Genomic DNA, 23,446 nt, shown 5'->3' with positions numbered 1-23,446 from the left:
TCCATCATCAGAAAGATGCAGAAGAACATGTTAAAAAAACATCATTTTCATTGGAGTGGGTCTTTAAAAGGTTTGCACACATTTCTGTGCACATTCACACAGCCTAGATCAATCATTCCCTGCCCTAATCTCATCCCCATTCTCCTGGCCCCTGTCATTCAGATCTATGAACTTCTATTTGCAACCATCTGTTACAACCTGCAGCTAAGCTGTTACACTTCACACATCCGTGCATTTAAACATACAGATGGGAACATTTGCCTTCTTATATATGTGGCATCTTCTCAGCCTCGAAAGCGCTGTCTCTGTAAAGCTGAAGCAAACACCTGTGATCTGATGTGTGCTGCTGCCCTCTGCAGAATGCTTTCAAGGGTTTTACGCAAAGCAAGCACACAAGACGGCATGTACACACACACAAATACAGCTTTGTTATAAAAGACATTGTGCTGACCTGCATTCATTTTGTTTATTCAGAACATTTAGGGAAATCAGCCTAACTGGTGGTCGTGGTTCTGGTCTTCAGGCAGCTTTCTCCTCAATAATCATAAATTTCTAAGACTTCAATTACAAAGCATAAATGGAAAACTGTCAGATGTAAATACTGATATTTCAGAAATCCGAATATGTATATAAAATCAAATTTTACAACCTTTATAGTATAGCTGGAGGTTGCTTTTGTCAAAAACAAAAAAGAAAACCAGAATAAATGTACATTTCAGTGAAAGGATAAGTATTTTCTCCACAAAAATCTATTTTTTGTGTTAAAAAATATTTTTCATTTGACAAAATAAAGAGACTGAGACTTTGAGGTACTAAAACTAGGATCAAACTAAGTACAAGGGTTTAGGCTCGCAAACAAAACTACACACTTCTCAGACATGTTTCTCTTGTTTAAACTCTTAAAGTTCAAACCTTTAATTCAGTAGAAGTAATTAAAAGTAATTCAGTAGAATGAAAATGAAGATCTGCTGGCGATCAAAGATCTGGTAAGCTAAAAGCATTCTGTACAGGAGACATAGCACAGAGGAGATTGATTGACAAGGTCTATAACCAATCAGATAGCAGAACACAGTTTGCTATTATTCACCCTTTGGCACATGTTCTTTTTATACATCCTGTAAGCCAAGGGGTCACCACAACAAATCAGCTTTCACTTATTAACACATAGAGTGCAGAGAGTTTTACACCAGATGCTCTTCCTGACACAACTCTGTGTTTTCAAGGCTCAGGGAGACCCAGATAGGCAGCCAAAGGACCTAGGTTTCCTGCATGCCTACACCCGGCCAACTGAGCCATCCAGCCGCTAGAACACAGTTTGCTGTGTTAAAAAACAAACAAACAAAAAAACATGACAGTGCACTGAAAAAAAAAACTGCATGGGGGACTTCTTTTTTTAATGAGCACACAAAAAAAAAATCCAGAAATGACGCTTTTTCCTTTTCCTTTTTAATATCTTGTGCACAAAAGACAATGTGTCCCAACAGGTGCTGTGCCAATTTCTGATGGAATGAGAGAAAGTGCGCATACAAACTCAACTTTTCACACTGATCAGATTAGACCATTGAAAGACACCCACACACATAAACACAGACATGCATTTCTCCAGAATCAAATCTTTAAGAGAACAAATGTTTCCACTTCAGCTGCTGTGTTTCATCTTTTTTTTCCCCCAGCTCTTTTCCATTGATAAAGGTCAACATATTACACTAACTGTTCTTTGGCAGCATATTACATTATACCAAATGTCAGAACCTGATCTGCTTCTTACAAATATGTAGCCTGTGCTGGGCTGCGGAGGGCCACTCCCTTCAAAGTGTGGGTTGGTTGATGACTTTGTTTTTTCTTGTAAAGATACATTTACACCAGCTGCAGCAACTCGCATTCAAGCGGCCACTTACAATGAAATGTCTAAGTAAATGCCCATAAACCCACATTATGGGCTTCAGCGTTCATGACCTTCGCATTCACACGTCGCTACACAAGTATTTTAAGTCAGTTCTCGGGCTCTGCTGACAAACCAGCCCTTCACTGAGCGCACGCTGAAAGTTCAACCAGGTGAAGTTTTGACTGCTTGATTGCCAAACAACTGAACTTTGACCAATCATCGACTCGGACCTGGTAGTGACGCATAAATGCGTCCCTTTCATTTCATCAAAGTGCCAACCATTTGAAAATTGATCATCCGGGGGAACCTAATGGTTACAGTTTGGCCGAAATTAAATGAAAAGACACTTTTTTTCATATATCAGCATAGAGCTGGGGAAAGAAACACAGAAGAAGAAGCTTCTCCCTGCCACTCTCTGCTTGTGCGGTGCTAGTCCGATGTGAAAAACAAGCTGAATGCTCGTTCATTAAACCCCGAATAGCACATTCCTGAACATGAAGCACATGCCCAGTGTGCATGTAGCTTACGTTAATTTAGGATGGGCTGACTTCACAAGAGTTGCCAGATTAAAGTCAGATGATCAGGTTATGACAGTCAGATGGTCGATATGATGTCTGGAAAGTGCATGAAAATTCGAATTGTCACACACATAGGAGGAGAGAAGGTCCTAGAAAGCTCCAGTCTGACATGGAACCGGGGGGGCTATTTTCTTTGACTGACTTTGACTGATTCTGTGACGCTGAGGAGATCCTCTGCTGTATCCTTAAACAAACTGACCGTTTGAGCAGAAATCCAACACTGACTATTCTTGTCCATGGTTTTTCAACACCTATTGCCTTAGTCACAACTGCCCTCATGGGTTGATAGAAGCTGTCTATGGACAAAAATTGGCAAACCTGTCCGGGACTTGCAGGTGGCCGGCATGAAAAATCAAGGTCTTAAACCACTCGGTGAGCATGTAGAGCAAAAATATTCATGCAAATTTTTTTCTAAAGGCATTCATTTTTACAACATGTCTAAGTGTAAAGGTGAAGTAAGTAAAAAGCAAGCGTGTCGTACAAAATTTTCATTTTTTCAATCCCCCCACCAAATCCTGCGGACTGTGTAAAGCGCCATTAAGGTGTATTTTTGTTATAAATCTTTTCTCCTTGTGTGCAGCCTGAGATGTTAGAAACGAAAACATGGAGCGTAGTTTGTGTGGGCACAAGCGTGTCACATGCACACCTTGGTAGTGCAGCATTCGTGCACGGTCAGTTAGGAGCCAGTACACACTCCTTACAAATGACTGGAGTGTGGCATCTGGGGGACTGTACAACAGCGCCATGTCAACTTAGAATAGCCCTTTGAATACTTAATCATACACTTACCACACCTACAACAATGGTACTTTCCATTTTCACAATGTCACATAAGGAGTCTGTACTACCGTGAGGAAAACTGCAAGACACACCTGCGCAAACTTTAAGATGTCGCTGTTCCTCTCTACAACCCTGTATGGCCCGGATAACCCAAAAACCTGCAGCACCGGTACGTGTCAACCCTATTGACTGTCTTTGAAAACTGTCACGTCACCCAGAGAAAATGACTTATCTACTCCAACAAAATGAAGCCAATTCAGTCACCATTTTTTAATGATATGAACATTGCCATGCTGGAACCAGATTATGTCAGTTATTGGTCCAAGTTGGTTCTCATATGGTGTGCTACCGAATGCTAGGGCATGTACTCACAGTTGGAAGAGGCTTATTATTTTCAAATAAATAGCCCTTCCGTGAAATGAAAGGGACACCCATCCATACATAACAACAAAATCCGAGTCCCTGATTGGTCAGATTTCCACCTGGTTTGGCTTCTAATGCGTGTTTAATTAATGTGCATTTTGTATGTAGATCCTGAAAGTGGTCTTAAAAATGTCCGCATGCATGAACACAAGAGTTTTACACAGAAGCCTAAAACCCGCGTAAACGTGTGTTTTCCTTGGAAGTGGTTGCTTGAATGCACGTTGCAGAGGGCGATGTGAATGTAGGTTAACTCAATATTTCTATGGTAAATAATCTCACCAATGAGGAGTGGGCTTGTTAGAAGCCCACAGCCCTACCACCACCTGAAGCAGGCTCAGAAACTGGCAACTAAGCGTTTCAAACGGTAAACTTGAGGCCACATATTTTTATTAAAGCATCTGATTGGCTGTTTATTTCTTGAACAATTTGCACTAAAATTTCCTAGAGTAATAGCTGTTTATTTCCCTATAGAATTCTACGGGATTTTAGCTGCTTGGATCCAGCGGGTTCTTACTGTTTTGGGTCACAAGAGGGGAGGGGTCACAGTCCAATCCTCTCATACAGTCAATGATCAACCCCAATATAAGTACACGTGACTAGGGTTTTAATCATTTTTTTCAAACCGCATTGCACACACAGGTATTGCAGTTCTAAACAGACAGTTTTCTGTCTCCTTGTGTGTGTGTTGGGGGGGGGGGGTAGGTGGGTTTTGGGGGTAGGGGCTGGAGGTGAATTACCATCTACTTATCTAACTTTTTTATAAATGAAAAAAAACTGCTCTCCATGTTTAAGCAACTTGTTCACGTAGTGGCAGCATCTGCTTTACTCCTTCATTTCCCCGTCAGCAAAAGACAAATGAATAGAAATGACTGCTTTGTGCTTTTATGCAGCTGTCTCTCCAAGCTGCATAAAACATATATTTCTAGTCTTCCATTTGCCATTTTCTATCTGCAGAGGGGAGAGAAAAGGGCACAGACACTTCAACTGAGAACTGCTGTGCTAAAAATGCCTTTTTTTTCTTTATTTTGCTTGGTGCTTTAGTCTACGGTGCTTTCTTTCCTACAGGCTACAATTGAAAAAAGATCATCTTACTGAAAGGAGCTTTTGAAAAATGGCTCAGCTCTGAAATATAAAAACATATTTTTCACTATTGTGTGTATAAAAAAGACTTTTGTAACAATTTCTGTGTGGAGATCAATAATTGCTTTCACAGACTTAAAAGTGCAGCACGGTCTTCCGCTTCTTTTCGTGGTACGTGTGAAATATGAAACACTTTAACATGTGATGTAATGGTTTGTTTTTCTAAATATGTCCCAGTCGGTTTCATCTCCAGATCGCTCAATCTACCATTCCATTAAATCTCTCTCCACTTGTGGCGCATTCTCATCAGCCTGCTGATTATCTCTGAGTTTTCTTATCAACATCATCAGCTGAGAGGCCACACAGCAAAATAGTTCCTACAAGAAAATGTCAAAGTTCAAAGACAGTAAATTATTTTTTTGCAGAAATATTGTTTTCCTTGTTCATTTTAGATACTATGATAAAAAAACAACCCTTTATTATTATTAGTCAGTGGTTGCTTAAAAATGTGTAGTTATTGAAATGATGTGTAGAGATGGTGGACGGTTTTTTGGTTCAGTGCTTTTTGGTGCAGGCCATACCTTTTTTTTTTTTTTATCTTGTCATGAGTGGGTGGCTGACCTATCACTGAAAGTGTTAGCCTCATATCCATAGTCTGCTGCTCACTCTGAAAAGCTGTGCTTTAATTCTAGTGTGATAGATTGTCAGGTTCTGCTTGAGTGAGTCCCTTCTTTTATTCCATGTGGAATGGACAGCGCAAATAATGGGCTTGTGCTCTGACAAGGAGCTCTTAGTTCCTGACAGACCACTGATCAAGCGAAAAAGGGCTATTTTCACAGTATGACGCTTTTACAAAGCCAGATACAAGCAAACATGCGTTTAAGAATAAGAATCAGAAAGAAAAACATCTGATAGAAAAACATGTTTACGGTAAACTCAAAGTCTCCCTTATAAAACTGTATTTTTTCTCTAAAAGTATTTTAAAGTCCCACTCTGATCATATTTTAATCTTACTAGGGTTTCTATTTTAAAAGCATTCCCAGTGGTCTTTTAATTAAAATTATGCCGTTTTAGGCTAAATCAAAAAACCTATGTCGTTTTCTATAGTTCTATAGTTTCGGCAGAGCGGCAGGAGCTCATCAGAATTTCATCTCTAAGTTGTGGGAGGGACCGTTGGTACAGAGAAATCCCACCCCCCCTTCCCGTCATGTCTGAAAGCTCTCTGTTTTCATGCTCTCCTGCTAGCCTACAACCCCTCACACCCTCAACCCAACATTAGCTGTGCAACAACAGTGGTGAGGAATATTGGAACTATCCAGCCGTGCAGTTTTGAGTCAGGTGCCATATCAGACGGGGAAAACAAAGACATGTATCAGAATGAAGGAGAGCAGGAAGCTTGTTTCTACGTCACAAATTCTTTGTATCCTCCATCATCATAAACATGCTGCAAGTACATATTAAAACCACCAAAAACACTATTTTGCTCATGGTGGGTGTTCATAGGGAATCACACTTTCACTACTGGAGAAATTTGAAAATGTACATTTTGAGTAAATTCAATTGGTTTTTCATAGGTTGGTAATTAAGGTATTATTGTATTGCATTAGCATTATGTCTTTTGTCCATACTGAAGACTTGTCAGGTTTGCCCTCACTTTTTATTATAGATATACGCGCACGGAAAACAGCTAAAGCAGGCCATTAAAGGCCACATAAAAGATTCAGTGAAGTGATGTGAGGAAATGATTGTAAACTCATCTTTACTATAACGCAGGACATGGAGATGGTTTGCAACAAGAATATTGCAAACTTGTTGAGGCGTCACAACCATAAAGGGAAGAAAACCTTGTAATACAATTATAGCAAAATGTTGGACCTGATAGGAAAAAAGGTAGATAGGAAAGATCTCATCTGGACAGCCTTGAGCTTCATTGTGTTAAAATGATCCAAGGGTTACTTTAGCTCTTACAGAGTATGTCAGTGTGGCAGGGAAAGTGCCCTTTTTTTTTTATAATACCTGTGCTTCAGCTGTGGAAGAAGAAGTGGTCTCCAGACAGTCTGCAGGTGTTCCAGTCCTGTTTTATGGTTCTGCAGGGTTTAATGTAGGTTTAGCTCTTTGACAAGTAGAAAAATCCATGGGATATTTTTGCAACACATTGTACTTGCAGGAGGAATTTGCCTGTTTTTCTCTGTCTTGGCTTGTTGGTGACCATTTCAAAATTCTCATCTCGGTTGATGTATGCAATCCCAGCAGCTTGTCCCCACTGAGTAAGGACACTCGTGCAAAGCGGCCAAAGGATTCAGAGGTCAGCTTGCTTTTATTTTCTCTTCTATCAGAACAAGCAGTTAATCTTTGGTTGGCTCGGGCTTATCTGGTCTCCTGCCACCTTAGCCCTGCCCAGCGAGAGCGGTATCACACGCTTTAGCCTTCTCTGCTGCCCTGGCCTCCACATGCCTTCTGCTCAATTCTCCTTGGTTAAATAAATGGAGGGGGCTCAAGACTGCATTATTTTCTGTGTTCCATTTCTTTCCAAGTTTGCCTTTGTCTAGACTGTGCTGGTGCTTCTCTTGTTTGCTGTTGTGTTTCTCAAAGTCTATCTCGGCTTGTTGCTTCGTCTCATATTGGTGGTAGCTTTGAAATGCGATCCTGGTAACAGAGATTGGCGATCGCAAACATTTACAGTTGTGGCTGCCCAGAGTTTCCCCACTGATTTACAGATGCTGTTTATGTACCTGTGGGTACAGAGATGTGTGGAAGTGTTAAAGCCATTTCCCCACATCTCAACATCTTTGTCTTTTTCTGGTTGAAGTGTTTAACCCTTGTACTATCCTAGGCACTTTAACATTGGGAGTTGTGTCATCTAGACCCCACTAGACAGTGCTCTGAACTGTTTTCTTCAATGATTTGTGATCTTCACTGGTGTCCATGGATTACATGAAATCTTTCCACCTTTATCCACCTTTGTCATGGTAGGGAGAACACGTCAATGGTCAATGGCCTCATAGAATAGCACAAGGGTTACTTAAAAATTTTTAGAGATTATTCTGCGTTTTCTGTTTTAATGGTTGATAAGGAAACAAAATAGTTGTGCCACAGTCAAACCTGTACAAAACACTCATTATTTAATGGAATAAATGATTGACTACCATGGTTTTCGGAGCATAAATCACACTAGAGTATAAGTGGCACGAGCCAAAAAATGCATAGTAAAAGAGAAAAACTAAATATGAGGATAAATTGGACTTTTGGTAGGAAAGTGCAATGCTTCTGAAAAAAAAAAACTGTAGAGCCAACGTAATGTTGTGTTCACATCAAACACAATTTGTGCGTCAAATTCACTTCCACTGCCTCTTTTTGACGCACATACAATTTTATGATCAATGCTTGTGTAAAAATGTGTCCATAATATAGATGCTCCCATTGCCTTTAGGAGAAGCTACGTCAAGTTTTTAGCTTCATGGAAGCATTGACTGTAGCCTGTATCTTATTTACAATACATGGAAGATACGAATGACAATGAGCAATCGGGTCTATTTATTATGAAGAAAAGCATCGATAATCACGTCTCTCACAAATACTGACACACACCTTCACTGCCCTATAGGTGTTAGTTGGAAACAACCACTAAAGGGCAACTGGTAGTTAGTGGGAAAATAACAACTATATGAGCCCATTTATGTTTAAAAAAAAATAGGTCACTCCTGAATAAAAGTTTTTTTGCTAAACTAAGCAAAAAAGATACAACCTAAAGTATACTTTAAAAAAAAATGGTGAACAAAACGCAACTTTTTACATGAACCCAGATTTCCTATTAATCAATTTTTATTTTACAGAAAGACTTTTTATTATTTTTATTTCTAGTCCTCAAATGTGAACTTTACAGTCATTTTGGTGAAATGTATTTAGATGTGTTTGCATACTATGAAGAAAGGAAAATACCACCGCGATTAAAATGTTCATCCAATTTTTCATTTGCATTTAATGGTATTAAAATAGTTCAAGAATGCAGGCAGAATGGTTGGCCCTCATACAGTTTCACCAAATCTGGCCCTCTTTGCTAAAGGTTTGAACACCCCTGGTCTACAGGTTAACTGAAACGAAGCTTAGATTCAAAAGCACTGCCTCAATATCTTTGTCAGGGCAGATTGTTCAAAAGGACAATATGAGTGTTTTTTAAATATTACTACTTCTATTAATCTCTGTTTGCTTTTTCTTGGCAAAAAGAAAACACTCTGTTTATTGTATTCTTTCTTATAGTGTGTTTTATTTCACTGCTGATGCAAAAAGGGCAGTTTCTTACAGGTAAAGGTGTTTTCATGACAGCATGGGGTGTTTGAGTGAACCTGGTGTAGGTGACTTGCACATCTGTGAAGATGCCATTAATGCGGAATTATGTAGATTGTTTTTTGGGGGAAACATATGCTGCCCTCCAGATGACAGCAAAACCAAACGACTTGCTACAAGTAACATGGCGGCCGACTGTGCAGGTGTTAAACGATGGGGGTATATTACTATCAGGAATGCTTTCTCACAAATTGAAAACTTTTTTTTACTGGCTTATGCTCCAGTTTGAGCTCATGATCTTTGCATGCCTCTCTTTGATTTACACTCGTTGCCATGGTTTTAACCTCTTTGAAAGATTTTATTCACAAATAATTTCAAAAAGCACTTAAAACAGATTTTTTACATCTATTTTAGTCTAATGTTGAGCACACAGAGCAGAAATGACTCAATTAAAGAAGCTTTAGTAAACTATAAGCAATAAAAAAAAAGAACACGTTTTTGTCTTTTTAATGTTGGATAATCATTTAAATGTGTCTTTTTGCAGAAATTTTAGCTTTCTGGGACTTTTTTTTACGCAGCCATGATATGGGTATATAAAATGTAGGCCAAGCATAGTTGTGGGCTGTGTGAAGGGCACTTGTGGTTCAGGTTATAGAGTCTGTTTGGTTGTTTGGTCCCCGGCCTTCCCAGTCTGTTTGCTTTACCAGAACATGTGAAACCCACATGTTCTGCGTGCAGTGCATGAAAAAATGAGCTTAAACACACATCATTGCCTTTAGTTCTTCAGCATCTGCTTTAACTCTGAGGACCTTTCAAGCTTTGCTAGACTTTTCCTGTTTGTGATTCTGAAGCATATCAAAGTCCCCATGTTTTGTTCTCCAATTTGAAGCCAGCCCAGAACTACTAAAAGTTACAGTTCCTCAAATTGCCACTGCTTCAGAATATTGCTTCATTTTCTATTCATTTCATCAGTGAGTTAGAGGGTAATTGTCTTTATTTCACTTATTTTGTTTTTTTAAACCTCAAATTTGTTTATAACTAGGGGTGTAATTTTATTTGGCTGGATCCATAAATGGCCTCAACAAAACTGCCACTGGACTTAGTCCCACCCATTTTTTTTGTTTTTGTGTGTTTTTTTTTTCAATGTTGTTATAAGAAGGAGCCAATAGGGCGGCGCATAAATTTATTGTTAAAAGTTTCAACTATTTTGACCAAACTTGGTCTTGGACTTACCGTTGGTAAATGCACTTTTTAACTTAAAATCTCTTCTTCCATTTCAGTTGGGAAGAAATACAAATTTGTTTGAAATGGGTTTCAAACAAGTCCAGGACTTTAACCACAACAGTAACATTTCATACTTGCATATTTAACAAGGATCATATGGTTTTTGTTGTTGTTGTTGTTGTTCATAACCAAAAGTCAAAACCCTTTTACTCACATGATGGAACTGATATTGTCTCCAACATAAAGCCTTGAAGAAAAAAAATACTTCAAACCTTCTTGCAAATTCTGTTCATAATTTCTCACCAATAATCTCAATCCATCATTCTTTTAGATGCAACGCCACATTTTCAGATATCAATATGTGTGTTTGTATTGTATTATCTGGTAAGAAGCTCTCTCTTTATGTTCATCTTCTTCAGTGCAGTGCGACTGCAGATAACACTTGTAATCTATCTGACCTTATCAAGTGTCATTTGACAAATCTTTAATAATATATAAAACCTGTCCTGCTCCTCTTTTAGAAAAACTGTGTGGAATCCAAAGCACTTTAAGTTTTTCTACATAAGTTGTTCCTTCCTTTTATATCTTGGAAATCTTGCAGCGAAATTCAAACCCATGGTGATTACCAACACTGACAGACAGCTCTGACAAAAGCTTTGGAAAGCAACAGCTTTCTAATGTTAGCAGCAGCTCATCCGCATCTCTGTGTTTCTTAGCAACGTAAAACCGCATCAGCAAAGGAGCCTAATGAGACAAGTGGCATGTCAAATTTGAAAGACAGACACACTTGAAAAGTGTGAAAAAGATTTTTTAACATCTATTCCTGTTATCCCTTATCCATGTTATTTCTGTTAACCTCTTCAAAAGTGAGCAGTGTAGTAAAAGAGTCTGACAGATAACAATCATTTTTAAATTGTAACATTTTCTAGTTATTATTATGGTTTTCTAGAATACTGGGATTCCAAGCGAATCCCAGTGTCCATGTTCTGCTTAGTAACCCGCTGACGGTTTTTAGTTGCAGCCATAAACTCAGTTTAACTTGACTGTTCTTCACAGCTGACGACACCTCCTCCTCCTCCTCTTTTCTTCCTCCTCCTCCTCTTTTCATCCTCCTCCATGGTTTCTGCCTGGCTGTCTTGAGCTTTGACAGCCAGTCATAACTTCGTTAGCCTCTTCTAGCCTGTCTCAAGATAATGACCTGACACTTTTTATGACTGGCAGTTATTTTCATTTAAGACCAATGAAGTAGAGCATTGGAAGCAGCTAATGTCCACTTTCCTGCTTCCTTCACTGGCAGGTGGCTAATAAGACAAAGACAGGAGCTGTTGAGTTATTTATTACTAATTTAGCTTGTCTTCTGTTTGAAAAAGCAGCAGTAGCTACTGTGCTTTAAGCTTTGAGTCCCAAAGGACAGGATGTAGTCTCACTGGGCGAGGGACAGAGGAAGGATGTACAAACTGGAGAGTTGGAAAAAAGGAGACACGGGAGAGAACTGATAATAAGTATCTCATGCCTTAAAAAGTTTTTTTTTCTCTCATTTTGCACTTCTCTGCTCTCTCTGTCTTTTGCTCCTGTAATCTGAGCAAAGTCAGATAAAAACTTTGCTCTTGTTCTAGATATATACTAATCCCTGGCATTTATTACAAACCTGCCGGCTAGGGTTTAGCTTATCACTACAGGCCTGCACCATTTACCATATCCCATTACAGCAGAATGTATCATTGTGAGTAACCTAAGCGTTCATGCTAAAGCTTTGATTTTGTCTCAGTTTGCAAGTTTGAGAATTTTGAAATATTCTTGTACATTTTGCTCCTAACCATCTAAGAGATGTGTTCTAATTAAGGGTAATGTAAATACATTCAAAAATGATCTACACTTAGGCCGTACTGTATTTCCAGAGGACTGGAAATGAGGTTAGTTTGCTAAAACAGAATTAATGACATAATCAGATACATTTATTTAAATTAGACCTCACACAGTGTGACCAGATGTTCAAAGAGGGGGATGTCCACCTGTACCTGTACCTCAGAGGTCTAGATATACATTCAAAGTCCCACTTCGATAATCTTTTCATCAATTGTAAAAGCGTTCCTAGTAGTCTTTTAATTGGGAATATGCCTTTTTAAAACCTGTGTCATTTTCTGGGACATAGTTTCTGCAAACTGACAGGAATTCTTCAGAAATTCACTTCTGAGTTGTTGGCGCGGAGCAACCCCCCCCCCCCCCCCCCCCTTTACTGTCATCCATAACTGTGCTATCTGTTTACACTCTTTCCCACTAGCTTACAGCCCCTCACACCCCCAAACTAACGTTACCTATCCAATGAATTTGGCTAGCACTTTTGGAGCCATCCCGCCGTACAGTTCAGAGCGGACGAGAAAATGAAGACGCACACGGATCATGGATCTAATCGTCTTAAAGTGGATGCATCAGAATAGAGTGGAGAAACCCTGTGATCCTGAAAGGGATGCAACGGGTTAGGAAAATGGATAGATGGAGTTTCAGGGTCTGTATTTATATATTTTATTTTTATTCTGTCCAAGCTTTTGTCTCACCTTTTCAATCTCTTCCTAACTCCATCATCCTTACCTTTATGACAGAAAAAGGACTTGAGATTGATGTCGAGCATGTGCACACTGAGACGAGCAGCTGGCTTAAATCAGAGTGATTGATCAGGCGCAGGGCATTTACTCTGCCAGACTGCTGGGCCTTTGTGGACAGAGATTATTTCTAAATTATTACAGAGGCAGATGGTTGTCAGTAGATGCTCTCTGTCAAGGTTAAACTGCATCAGTGCTGCCTACCTGTTGCCGTCTCTCTCCCTCTATTCTTTTGATTTCAATTCATCGACCTCACCTATTTTTAGCCTCCATTTTTCTGTCTTCTACTTTAAGACCTGCTGTTATTTTTTTCCAGGTGTGCAGAATATGAACAGAAATCTCTGAATCAAGTCTTAGAAATTAACTTCATGCTCACTTGATCGGTCACCCCATGTGCTCTTAGCAACAATATATAACATATAATAATAATGATGCATTAACAATAATAATAATGCATTGGATTGATCTGTGCTTTTCCAGAGGCTCTAAGCGTCTACAACGCGTCCATTATTCATTCATTCCTCATTCATACTTGGTGGTTGTAGCTACTGGTGTAGCCATAGCTGCCCTGGGGCAGAATGACAGAGGCGTGGCTGCCAGTACGCGCCTTTGGCCCTTCTGACCTTCCCCGGGACAGTCATAGACATTCAAACACCAGTGGAGCCACACTGGAGGCATGAGAGGTGAAGTGTCTTGCCCAGGGACACAACAACAGTTGACTGGGGGGAGCAGGGAAAGAACCGCCAACCCTTCGATCATTGGCTGACCTGAGCCACTGCTGCTCCCGTGAAACATAATATATTCTCAGCCCTCTGTGTGGGAACGCTTTGCAAAAATGTGTATCCAAAATTATTCATTGACCTTTAACAACCACTGGCGCTGTCTTGAGGATCTTTGGTGCATGGTGAAAATATCTTGGTGTAAGTTACAATTGAGATTGTGAGGAGCGGGAGCTGTTTAATGTAAAGCTACCTAACACAAGTGTAAAAATCTCTAACTTTCTTCAAATGTGCTCAATTTAGCTTACCATGTTCCATGTATGTCTGCTCCCATGTGTATGTTTTGAAGCTTGATTTGATTCTGAACTGGAACAAAAGCAACAAACTTGAAAAAACTAGGAGTGACTAAACAGAATAAGAGAGGTAACAATATGGTTTCTATTGTGAAAGAGCCACAAATAGTAAAAAGTAAAAATGCATTCCAGTTACACATTTAGTGGAAAGCCATTTTTGTTGTTGTTTTTTACTTTAATAGCTATAACTAAATATATAATGTAATAATAATTATAAATAATAACAAAAAATACAATGCAGTATTTTTCTAAATATATATACACGTTTTTTTGCATAGTGTGGCCGGGAGTGCGACTTATACTCAGATGCTAGTTATTTATGATTTAAAAAGAAAACTGATTGCGCTAAAATACTAGATGAAGCTAAAATCGGTTATGGTAGTGAAGCGTGCATTTATTCAGTCTATTATTGTAATACAATACTGTAAAATTTGCCTTTCAAGATTTAATGTCAGTTCTTGTTCTGTTAAATTAATTTCGATTAAAAGTGACTTATACTCCAGTGCGGCATTTATATTAATTTTTTTCTTACGATTTCTTACGAAATATGATCCTTTCTCTTAGCCAACTTTAGACTGTCATTTTTCTACAAATGTTCATGCCAGAGTTCAAAATGTTTTTTAAAAATTTCAAAATTGTTTCTCAGTAAGTTCCAAAAGCATTTTTTTATTTGGTTATCTAACTAGAATGGTACCATGTGATTATGAGTCAGGAAGTAGTAAGTCACTCTATGTGGCTTCTATTTGAGATGACAAGATTATTTCTTTGTTACACGTAGTCCTACTACTTTTGTACACGATGGCTCAACAGTGTCAATCTGTGGGACTTGCTGAGAGGCAGATTTTGCTCCCTTTTCAAGGTCTTGTTTTTTGTACAAAATAAATAAATAAATAAATAAATAAAAAGCCAATTCCTCTTCTAAAGACAAGGCACACGTCGAAATTCCACAATAAAAGGACAAGAAGCTGCAACAGAAAGGGCCAATAACTGGGTCCCCAATTCACTAAAAAGGTGGACACAGCAGTTTTTCCATCTGCCTGGATGGGAGAAAGCAGGACAGAAGTGTTGTGTGTAAAATACCCACCTGAAACCTGATAACATTTGTAAAAGGACTGCTGATGCTTTGTATTTGTGAAAAAAAAAGCAAAATTTAGCACTTATAAGTACTAAAGGCTACAATGTTAAAATATTTGGGTGTTTTTTTATTTTGTTCCTTTTTGTATCTATATTTAGATGTTGTAATTATATTGTGGGTTTTAAGATGCATAGGACAACATTTTATTAATGAGACTATGGAATTTGAAACAAACATTTTATTTAATAAGTTGATAATAAAATGTAGCTATATGTTTAATAGGCACTTTCTTCCTATGCAACTTACAAGGTCCTAATAATGAAAGCAATGTGGCAAAATATGTCCTGCCCAAATAAGCATCCAAGGAACTAGTCCCCATACCTGGGGTTTGGCTTGCAGGCACGCCCAAAGCGTGTTATGTCATTCATTCTACTGAGTAAAGTAAAATACCAAAGGTAGACCAGATTACTTGGAACATTACGCAAAACAGTCAGATATTTCAATACCCAGAATGCCTAGAGGGGCAATAGGTGATTGGTCAGAAGGTTAATGAGAGCTTTGTATATTTTCAGCAAACTGCTGTTTGTCTTCCTGTGCACCTCTTTTATTTGCAGCTTTTGCAGAAAGTGCAACACAACAAATAAGTCAATCTGTCAGAAGAACACATTAACACATAAAATATAAAACATTACATTCCCTTTTTCAGTTCATTATGTTAAGGCAAAGCACCCATCAGTGCTGTTTCTGACTACGGAGCCCATGCTGCTCCAACAATCCGTCAAGTGGTTTGGTTTGCAGTTTACCAAAGTCGCAATAAAACATTTTGACAGATTTTAAGTATCGTGTACCTCAGAAAAGGACTTTGACGGCAGTAAGCACAAACAAATTTCAAACTTAAGGTAAACTTTTTATTTTTAAGAAAATAAATGATTTTTAAAGTCCCACTGCAATCGTATTTTGATCGATTCAGTAGCTGTCTTCTAATTATTATTATTCCATTTTTAGCCCAAATCAAAAAACTTGTTGCTTACTAGGACATAGTTTCTGAAGAGTGGCAAGAGTTCATCAGAAATTCACTTCCAGGTGTTACTGTTGGCATGACGTAAGCCCGCCCTCTTCCCATCATCCTTCTGTTATGCTCCCCCACTATCTTACAGCCCCTGACAATCCCAACCTCACATTACTTGTGCAACAAGCACAGCTACAATGTTGAAGCTATCCAGCCATACAGTTTAGATCCAGATTCCAGCTCTGACAAGGAAAACAAAGATGTACATCTATTCGTCTTCAAGCGGATTCATCCTAATGGAGTGTAGCGGGGAGCTTTTGGCCCGCTGTTGTAACTTGTATGTCTAACTTACAGGCTTTTTCCAACAGCATTTTTCTCCTGATTCACAACTTTTTGAATGAAGAAACACTCAGAACTGCAATGTTAAGCTTAATTTTCCATCATCAGAACAAATTCGACAAGCGCATGTTAAAAACAATAAGTACAATTTTCATCAGGTGTGGGTCTTAATGGATTTTAAGAGCATCCTATGGCAAATAAAATATGGTAAGTTGAAGTTATCTTAAGATGGTAGATTCAGAACAGATACTTCCTAAGAAATGCATTATTTTTTTTATTTTCATATGACTGCTTTACCATACCTCTTGCACTTGAATGTTGAGCACCTTAAGTTCATTGGATTTAGGTTAAAGCTTTCCGCTGTTTGATTGGAGGGTTAGTGCGGGTGAAATGGAACTTGGATGGAAGGAGAGAAGGATTTGGAAAAGGGGAAGTGGGGAGGATTAATTGTTCCACCCAGGAGAGCGAGATAACATCAGATGTTTAAAAGCTGCCACAACTAATCCTGTCATTTATTTTGGGTTAGAATTATGAGTATAGAGAAATTATGTCTTGTGAAGAAATGGAAACTGAGCTGATGTGTATATACTTGCGCTGAACATATATTTGTGATTGCTAAATGAGCTCTAGACTTCATCTTGAGGGAGAAAATGAATATGTATGATGATAACTACAAAATGCTGAACCATGCTGGTGCTTCTCTTTAGGTCTTGGGGTGAAAATAGACACACTGTCACTGCATGTACTGTAGACTTGAATTTTAAATCTTTTTGACTAGACTGACTGAACAACTTCCCCTGATCATTTTGTTTTACATATGTGAAACAGGCAGACGGCTGCTTCCAAATGCAGCAGGTTTATTAGCTCAGCAAAAAGTCCACAAAGCTAAATCAGGGCCAGGCAGGCAGGAGTCGATAACAGGCATGAGATCATCCGAGGAGAGACAGGGTAGTCAGGATCAAGGGGAGAGTCGGGGCAGGAGACAGGCAAAAAGAGTCAGAAACAGGGTCAGGAGACAGAAGATCAGGTCCAAATGTAACACATAATGTGATAACAATATAATGAAAGCAGAGTGTCACAAACAAAAATTCACACTGAGTGAGGCTCAGTACAGTCTTTAGGTACGGTATGCTGTTATTGATGAGTGAATGAGAGTCGCATGTGATTAGAACTTTGAAGATGGTTCCCGCTAGTGACCAGAGGGGAAGACAGATCTCTGATTTCTGACAGCATACATGGGGAAAAAGTAACTCTTAGTCTTATTGTACTTTTCTAGATAAATAGCCTTGCCCTGCCATCCCCACCTGTCCTGCACTTCCATTCCTCCCCTCTTCATCCAACTCTTCCTTCTATTCACTTTCTAATGAAATCACCTAAACGCCTGAATATTTTGTATAAAAACTTGAAAGGAAAATATTTTTCTTCAAAATGATCTTAAAAACAGTCGCACTGGTCAGATAAGTTATGAATTTATTATTTAGTTTTTGGAATCTTTAAAGTGTCATATTAACTAAGAAATAGGGCAAAACACATTTAATTTAGTGAGTTTGGTGCAGTCCTGTGTCATTCTTGTGTCTGCTGCTCGCTACAAGCCTAGAAGAATGTTCTGTTCTGGAATTGGTGCTAAAACAAACAGGTATTTCTGGGCTGAGATGTCTGAGGTCTTTCCCGGGATCTGTGTACCCAGCAATGAAGCGTTTCTTCTTGTTCGCTGATCGGATGTTCACACAGGTTTTGACATCTTGGAAGAACAGTTTTTAGAAATTAACAAATGGATAATTCAAGCCATACAATTTGACATCAACATTTTATTGTACAACGTTAGGATGTTTTGCACTTTCATACATTCCACAGTGGTGAAAATAACAATCAATGCTTAAGGAATGCATCTGTTTGCAATAATTAAATGTTGGTTGACTTACCACCTTATTGTTGCTCTTCTGCCAAACTAGAAGGCTCATGCTCTCTGACACACACCTGTCTTTCTTGTCATCTTTGTTCCCACATCTCAGTCCCGCAGCACTCCCCTTCCTTTCCTGTCATATCTGTCATGGAGGTTCCATCGCTGATGTTGCTCCAGGCTTCAAATTTAATTTGGTTTCAATCTGCTGTAATTGCTTTGAGAGTCTGCATGTTTTTCCTCTTTTTATGCCCACCGGAATACTTGATAGGGTTCATGTGCGAGTGTGTCTACATGTGTACGTGGAAAAATGATTGTGGCTGAAGGTGCAGTCAGGAAGAATTCTCAATAACTGACTAGCCAGGCGGCAGCAGTGATACAGTTTGCAGCCGTCGTCGCGCTGATATTTTCTGAATGTTTTTGTTAGACGCCATTTTTCTTTTTTATATGAGAGAGCTCAGTAAATAATATTCTGAAAATTTCCACCAATAAGATATCATTTGGTACATTTTATATCGTTACCCATCTTGTTCCTATGGCCAAACAAAAACTGCTTTGAGAAATAATCTGTAATAAATAGATTTCCTAGAAAAAAACGGTATTTGTCATAAAGGAAGGAAAAGAGCAGTTTGTCCTTGTGGAAAGGTGATGAGGAGAGCTGGAAGAGTGCAACTGCTGGACAGAAGTAACGTTGCTGTGACTCCAAGCAGAAAACAAAATTAAGAGAGAAGACGTGACAGGAAATCAACTGGTTTTGCGCTCTTGTGAATCACTTCTTTTCTTTTGTAGTGATCAAGCTTTGAGTCATTGTGTGTTTTTTGCAATGAAAGAAGGCGGAAGAAACAAACAGCACATTATGTTTGATTCAATATAAAAAAAAACCCTGTATTGCTGCATTTTGCGACTGCCTATTTCATTAACGCCAACAAGCGGTGCATGTCCCTCTCTTCTGTTTATCTTTACTTTTTCCTTTGGATCTACATTTTTGCATTACAAAGAATCTTAGTGGATGTTTTGCATTGTAATCACACTCATGCAGCCTCTGTTGTCCATGGTTCCCCTGTGTCAAAACAATAGGCAAACCAAAGGCTAGTCTCAGACATTTAATTGAAGTCTAACAGATTTCCATTCCTTTCCTCTTAAAATTGAAACATTTTTCTCATATAGAGACCCTGCTGAGGCCCAATTTACTCTTTAAAGGCACAATTTTGTGTGGCAACATGTGTGACAGGAGCACATTTTGGAGGACTGTGTCATCAGTGTTCAGTAGCTTCTTTTTCTGATCAGATATTGGGTGCTAAATTTGCAAATAAATGTTTTATAAAACAGCAGTTTGTTAATAGTAATGTTAAAGGCGATACATATGTTGAAACACCCTCAAATCAACCAAAAGATTTTTTTGTGCTTCTTGGATTAAAGTTAACATTCTAGAACTACAACTATTAAGAGTCATTATCGTTGCTGATCAATGTTTGAGGGCTGTACACCTACTCACCTCACTCACAAGATCCATGGCTGAGGGTTACTTCCGGCCTAAATATTTCCTTATAGTTTCACAATACTCCACGAGGGATTAGCTGATATTTTACCATTGGATAACTCGTTTCTCCTTCCCTAATTAGTTTTCTAATGAATATCAAAACATAAGATGCACTCTTGACATTAGCACTTACAAACTAAGTAGAGTATTGATTTTATAATGGAACCAACAGAAATGAGAAGTGTTTGTTTTCATTTAAAATATTTAAAAATATGTGGTTTTAAAATATTTGATGAGATTTCTTTTCAAAATGTCCTTGTTTCCTAATTTATGTAGAAATTATGTGTTATCTTGTATTGTTGTGTAACTGCTTGCTTGTTTTTGTCAGCCAGCTTAGATCAAGGAGCCATTTCTTTGTTTCTTGAGGCCTTTTTCCTATCTATTTTAATAAGGGACAAGACGAAACATACGATCGCACATTTTATTCACAGATGCTCTTTATAAAAGCACACATGTGTGTCATTTTTCTTTTTATTGACAACGCTGTCTGTTTATGCATGAAAAAGTCCAGACAGCATGAATTTTGAGTCATACTATGTGCTGCCGCCATGGCGTGGATAACTATGTTGGTAAATGGCACTTTCAGTCTTACTTCTTCCCTTCTTTCTAAACTTTGTTTTGTTAGCAACAACAGTGTTGTGCATGTTTGCTCTTCTCTATCAAATGCCTTAAGGCCACAGTCACTACTGGTGCTGCGGGCTTTTGGGTTGGTTATAGAGATGAGCCGCTGCAACTTAGGGGGAGTGCAGATTTGTCTTGAAGTTAGTTCCCTTACGAAAGACTCGTATGGCCATCTCAAAGGACGTCGTGGAAATAGAATGTACCATTGTTGTGTGTGTGGTAAGTGTATTATGAAGTATTTGTATTGATAATGTAATTTGCACACACCTATGACGTACAAGTGATGCTGTCACACGGTGCCCTTTACGCAGCAGTCATTAGTGAGGTTGGTTCTTACTGACTGGGCGCAAATGCTGCACGCACAAGTTGTGCAAGTGATATGGAATTGCCCGCACAATGCCCATGGGATGCCCACACAAACTACATTCTGATTGCCTAGTTTCCCAATTTCTAACTATCAGGCTGTAATGAAAGGACGAAAAGGAGCTTGCACTTATCACATGAACAGCTCTAACACATTTTCTCCACTCTTCAGGCTCACTGGCATGTCCAAATATAAAAAATGTTGTGCGCCCTGTACAGATTTGCCCATTGTTTGCCCGCAAACACCCCATATCCACCCATCGAACATGTGTTCCTGAACCCAATGTGAACTTAGCATGAGGCAATAGCTGACCTAGGCGTTGTGGTGTCCCGTGTGCTGCTCTGTCCACTGTTGGACAGTGCATAAAATCTACCTGCAAAGCTGCAGGTTTGAGAAAACTGTCTAACTTCTCAGACTATTTAACTGTACTGCTCTCTCCTTTATGTTCATTTAGATATGTGCACAGCTGCTCAACAGAGTTGATACGTACTTTCATTGGTTTTAAATTGTTAGGTAATGTCATAAATTTGAATGTACATTGGAATTCTCCTCAACCCCATGAGATGACAGCCATTTATCTATAATACTCTTTTTTTAATCAATAAAGCATATTTTATTTTAAATTGAGTGTCTGAGTGGGGATAAAGTATCCACATTGGCGTAGATTCAGTATAGTGTAACACTCCTTCTGAATCAGTCGTATTTTTATCATCTCCATATAATAAAACCTAAAAGGGGAGCAAATGCTTTTGATGAAGGTACATTATTTTCAGAGAAGATTTGCCGTTTCTTTCAGCGAGTTCTGCTGCTGCAGAGCTCCACTACATTGTTCCACAGTAAAGACAGCTGACTTTTTGTCATAATGACAATAAAAAGACAGCTGTCACTTTGTGCGTAATCTTCAGTAGAAGTGTGATGTTTCTTTGAGTCTGTGTGGAGCGTGGAAACCTGCAGTTAGATTTTGAAAAGCTGGTGAGTGTAGGTGATAGCTGGCATCCTCCAGATCCAGTGTCTTTGGAAATAGGGAGGGGGAGTTTCATGAGTGGGAAAATGCAAAAGAATTTTATATTTCAGTTGTAGAGGGGAAGATTATGGGATGGAGACAAAGGCAGGGATTATCTTAGAGCATGCTACAATGGCACTACATGCACAGCGCTTGCAAACAGCAATACCATGGGGTGATTGGGAGCTCAGAACAAAGACATGGTCTACCAACCATCCATGCAGATCCTCTGTTAGTGTTAGCTAATAATGACTACAATACCCAGCTGCCAACAGTCAACCAACTAGGGATCTGGAATTAAGGGTCATTATATTGCTTGGTTTTTACTTTTGTACCAGTTACTGACTCTGAAGCTGTTATTGGATTTGTCTTCTTCCAATGGGTCTTTCATGCAGCATTGTGCTTTGATCTTAAAATGGCCACTTCAATGTGAAGCTTGCACACATTAATAATGCAAGCAATAAAGAAAATATTCATTGCTTTTCAAGTCTCTTCTCATTCCATCATTCCTGACGGACGAGCTCTGCAGTCTGTGAAGTCAATTAAACTGTTTGCAAGTTGCCTCCTTGGAACTCGATTGCTTGAATTAATATGGCGTCAGAGGAGGGAGAAAGTTTAAGGGCAATAAACTGAGACAGTTTGTGAGAAATGGGGTACAGCACATGAAAGATACAAAGATACAAAAGGCAAGAAAAGAGGAAAGATAAAAGAACGGTGGCGGCGGCGAGGTTTTGAATGAAAGTGAAAGCTAGTTTGTATGTGATGTTTTTAAAATTCTGGAGTGGAAGGTCCCTCCATCTGTTATTGTGGGGACGGTTCTGACTCAGTGATTTCTATGATTGGCCTTAATCCCGACCGAGTGGAGAAGACAGAATGAAGAGCTTAAAGCAGACTGCTCCCACTCTGACAGGCTCCACTGCCTGCTGCCTCTTCTGCTGCTGCTGCAGCTCACTGGTATGCTCAGACTGCTGCCCCCTAATGGACTACGTCCTGCATGACACTGCATGTCCATGCACCATTACAGCCCTTTGAGGAGCTTTGAAGGTCTTGGCAGCGTGGTGACACTTGATGGTACACAAAACCCCAGAAAATTACGTTTATGTCAGAATTTAACATATCTTTGGATTGAAAATTACAATTTTTCCAGATGTCCTTTCTTACTTGATAGAAAAATAACTTTTTTTAAGTCATGAAAGAAAGGGACACTGTCTTGTATGAATTTGGAGCTTATATTATGTGTAAACCATTACATGGTTACATTTTTTTTACTATTCTTTCAAAAATTGTGGTGTGTTGGTTGTGTCTCAAATCACTGCAAATTTTCTAAAAGTCTTTTCTTTGCTGGATTAGTCTCTCTGAGAAAGTGACCCCGGCACAGTCATTTTACATTCTTTTGTTCCCCAAGGTGACTCAAGCATTCCCAGAAATCGAGTGAAGGAGGTACATTTGGAGCGCGTTGAGTACCTTATTCAAAGCTGCAATCACGTGGAGACTCTGGGTCGTGTTCACTCGAGTGCCCTCTCACTCAAACACCCGCACTGTAGCGCCATGTTGGAGGGTCCCTGTAGATCACACAGACGACCGTGCGGTGTTTCGAGTGCCCTTTAAGTTAATGCTCAGTGAAAGTGCCTAACAGACTGCGGCAATCACACAGGCAGGCCAGTTGTGG

The 23,446-nt window shown here is 39.1% G+C and overlaps 1 protein-coding gene and 1 long non-coding RNA gene across 5 annotated transcripts in view; one reads left to right on the top strand and one right to left on the bottom strand.

Annotated features, from left to right (window-relative positions):
* Positions 1 to 6,836, bottom strand: part of LOC111947433 (uncharacterized) — a 62,147-nt gene extending 55,311 nt beyond the window's left edge. Inside the window, exon 1 of the long non-coding RNA XR_013655929.1 lies at positions 6,763 to 6,836. This is a non-coding gene — a long non-coding RNA (uncharacterized LOC111947433). The remainder of the gene's footprint in view (positions 1 to 6,762) is intronic.
* cacna2d2a (calcium channel, voltage-dependent, alpha 2/delta subunit 2a) overlaps positions 1 to 23,446 on the top strand; it is a 207,348-nt gene that overhangs the window by 72,212 nt on the left and 111,690 nt on the right. The gene's annotated exons all lie outside the window — the stretch shown is intronic.

Source organism: Oryzias latipes, chromosome 5 (genome assembly GCF_053564925.1).
Source record: "Oryzias latipes strain Hd-rR chromosome 5, Olatipes_Hd-rR_3.1".
Lineage (NCBI taxonomy): Eukaryota > Metazoa > Chordata > Actinopteri > Beloniformes > Adrianichthyidae > Oryzias > Oryzias latipes.
This window is presented reverse-complemented; position numbering and strand designations above follow the sequence as displayed.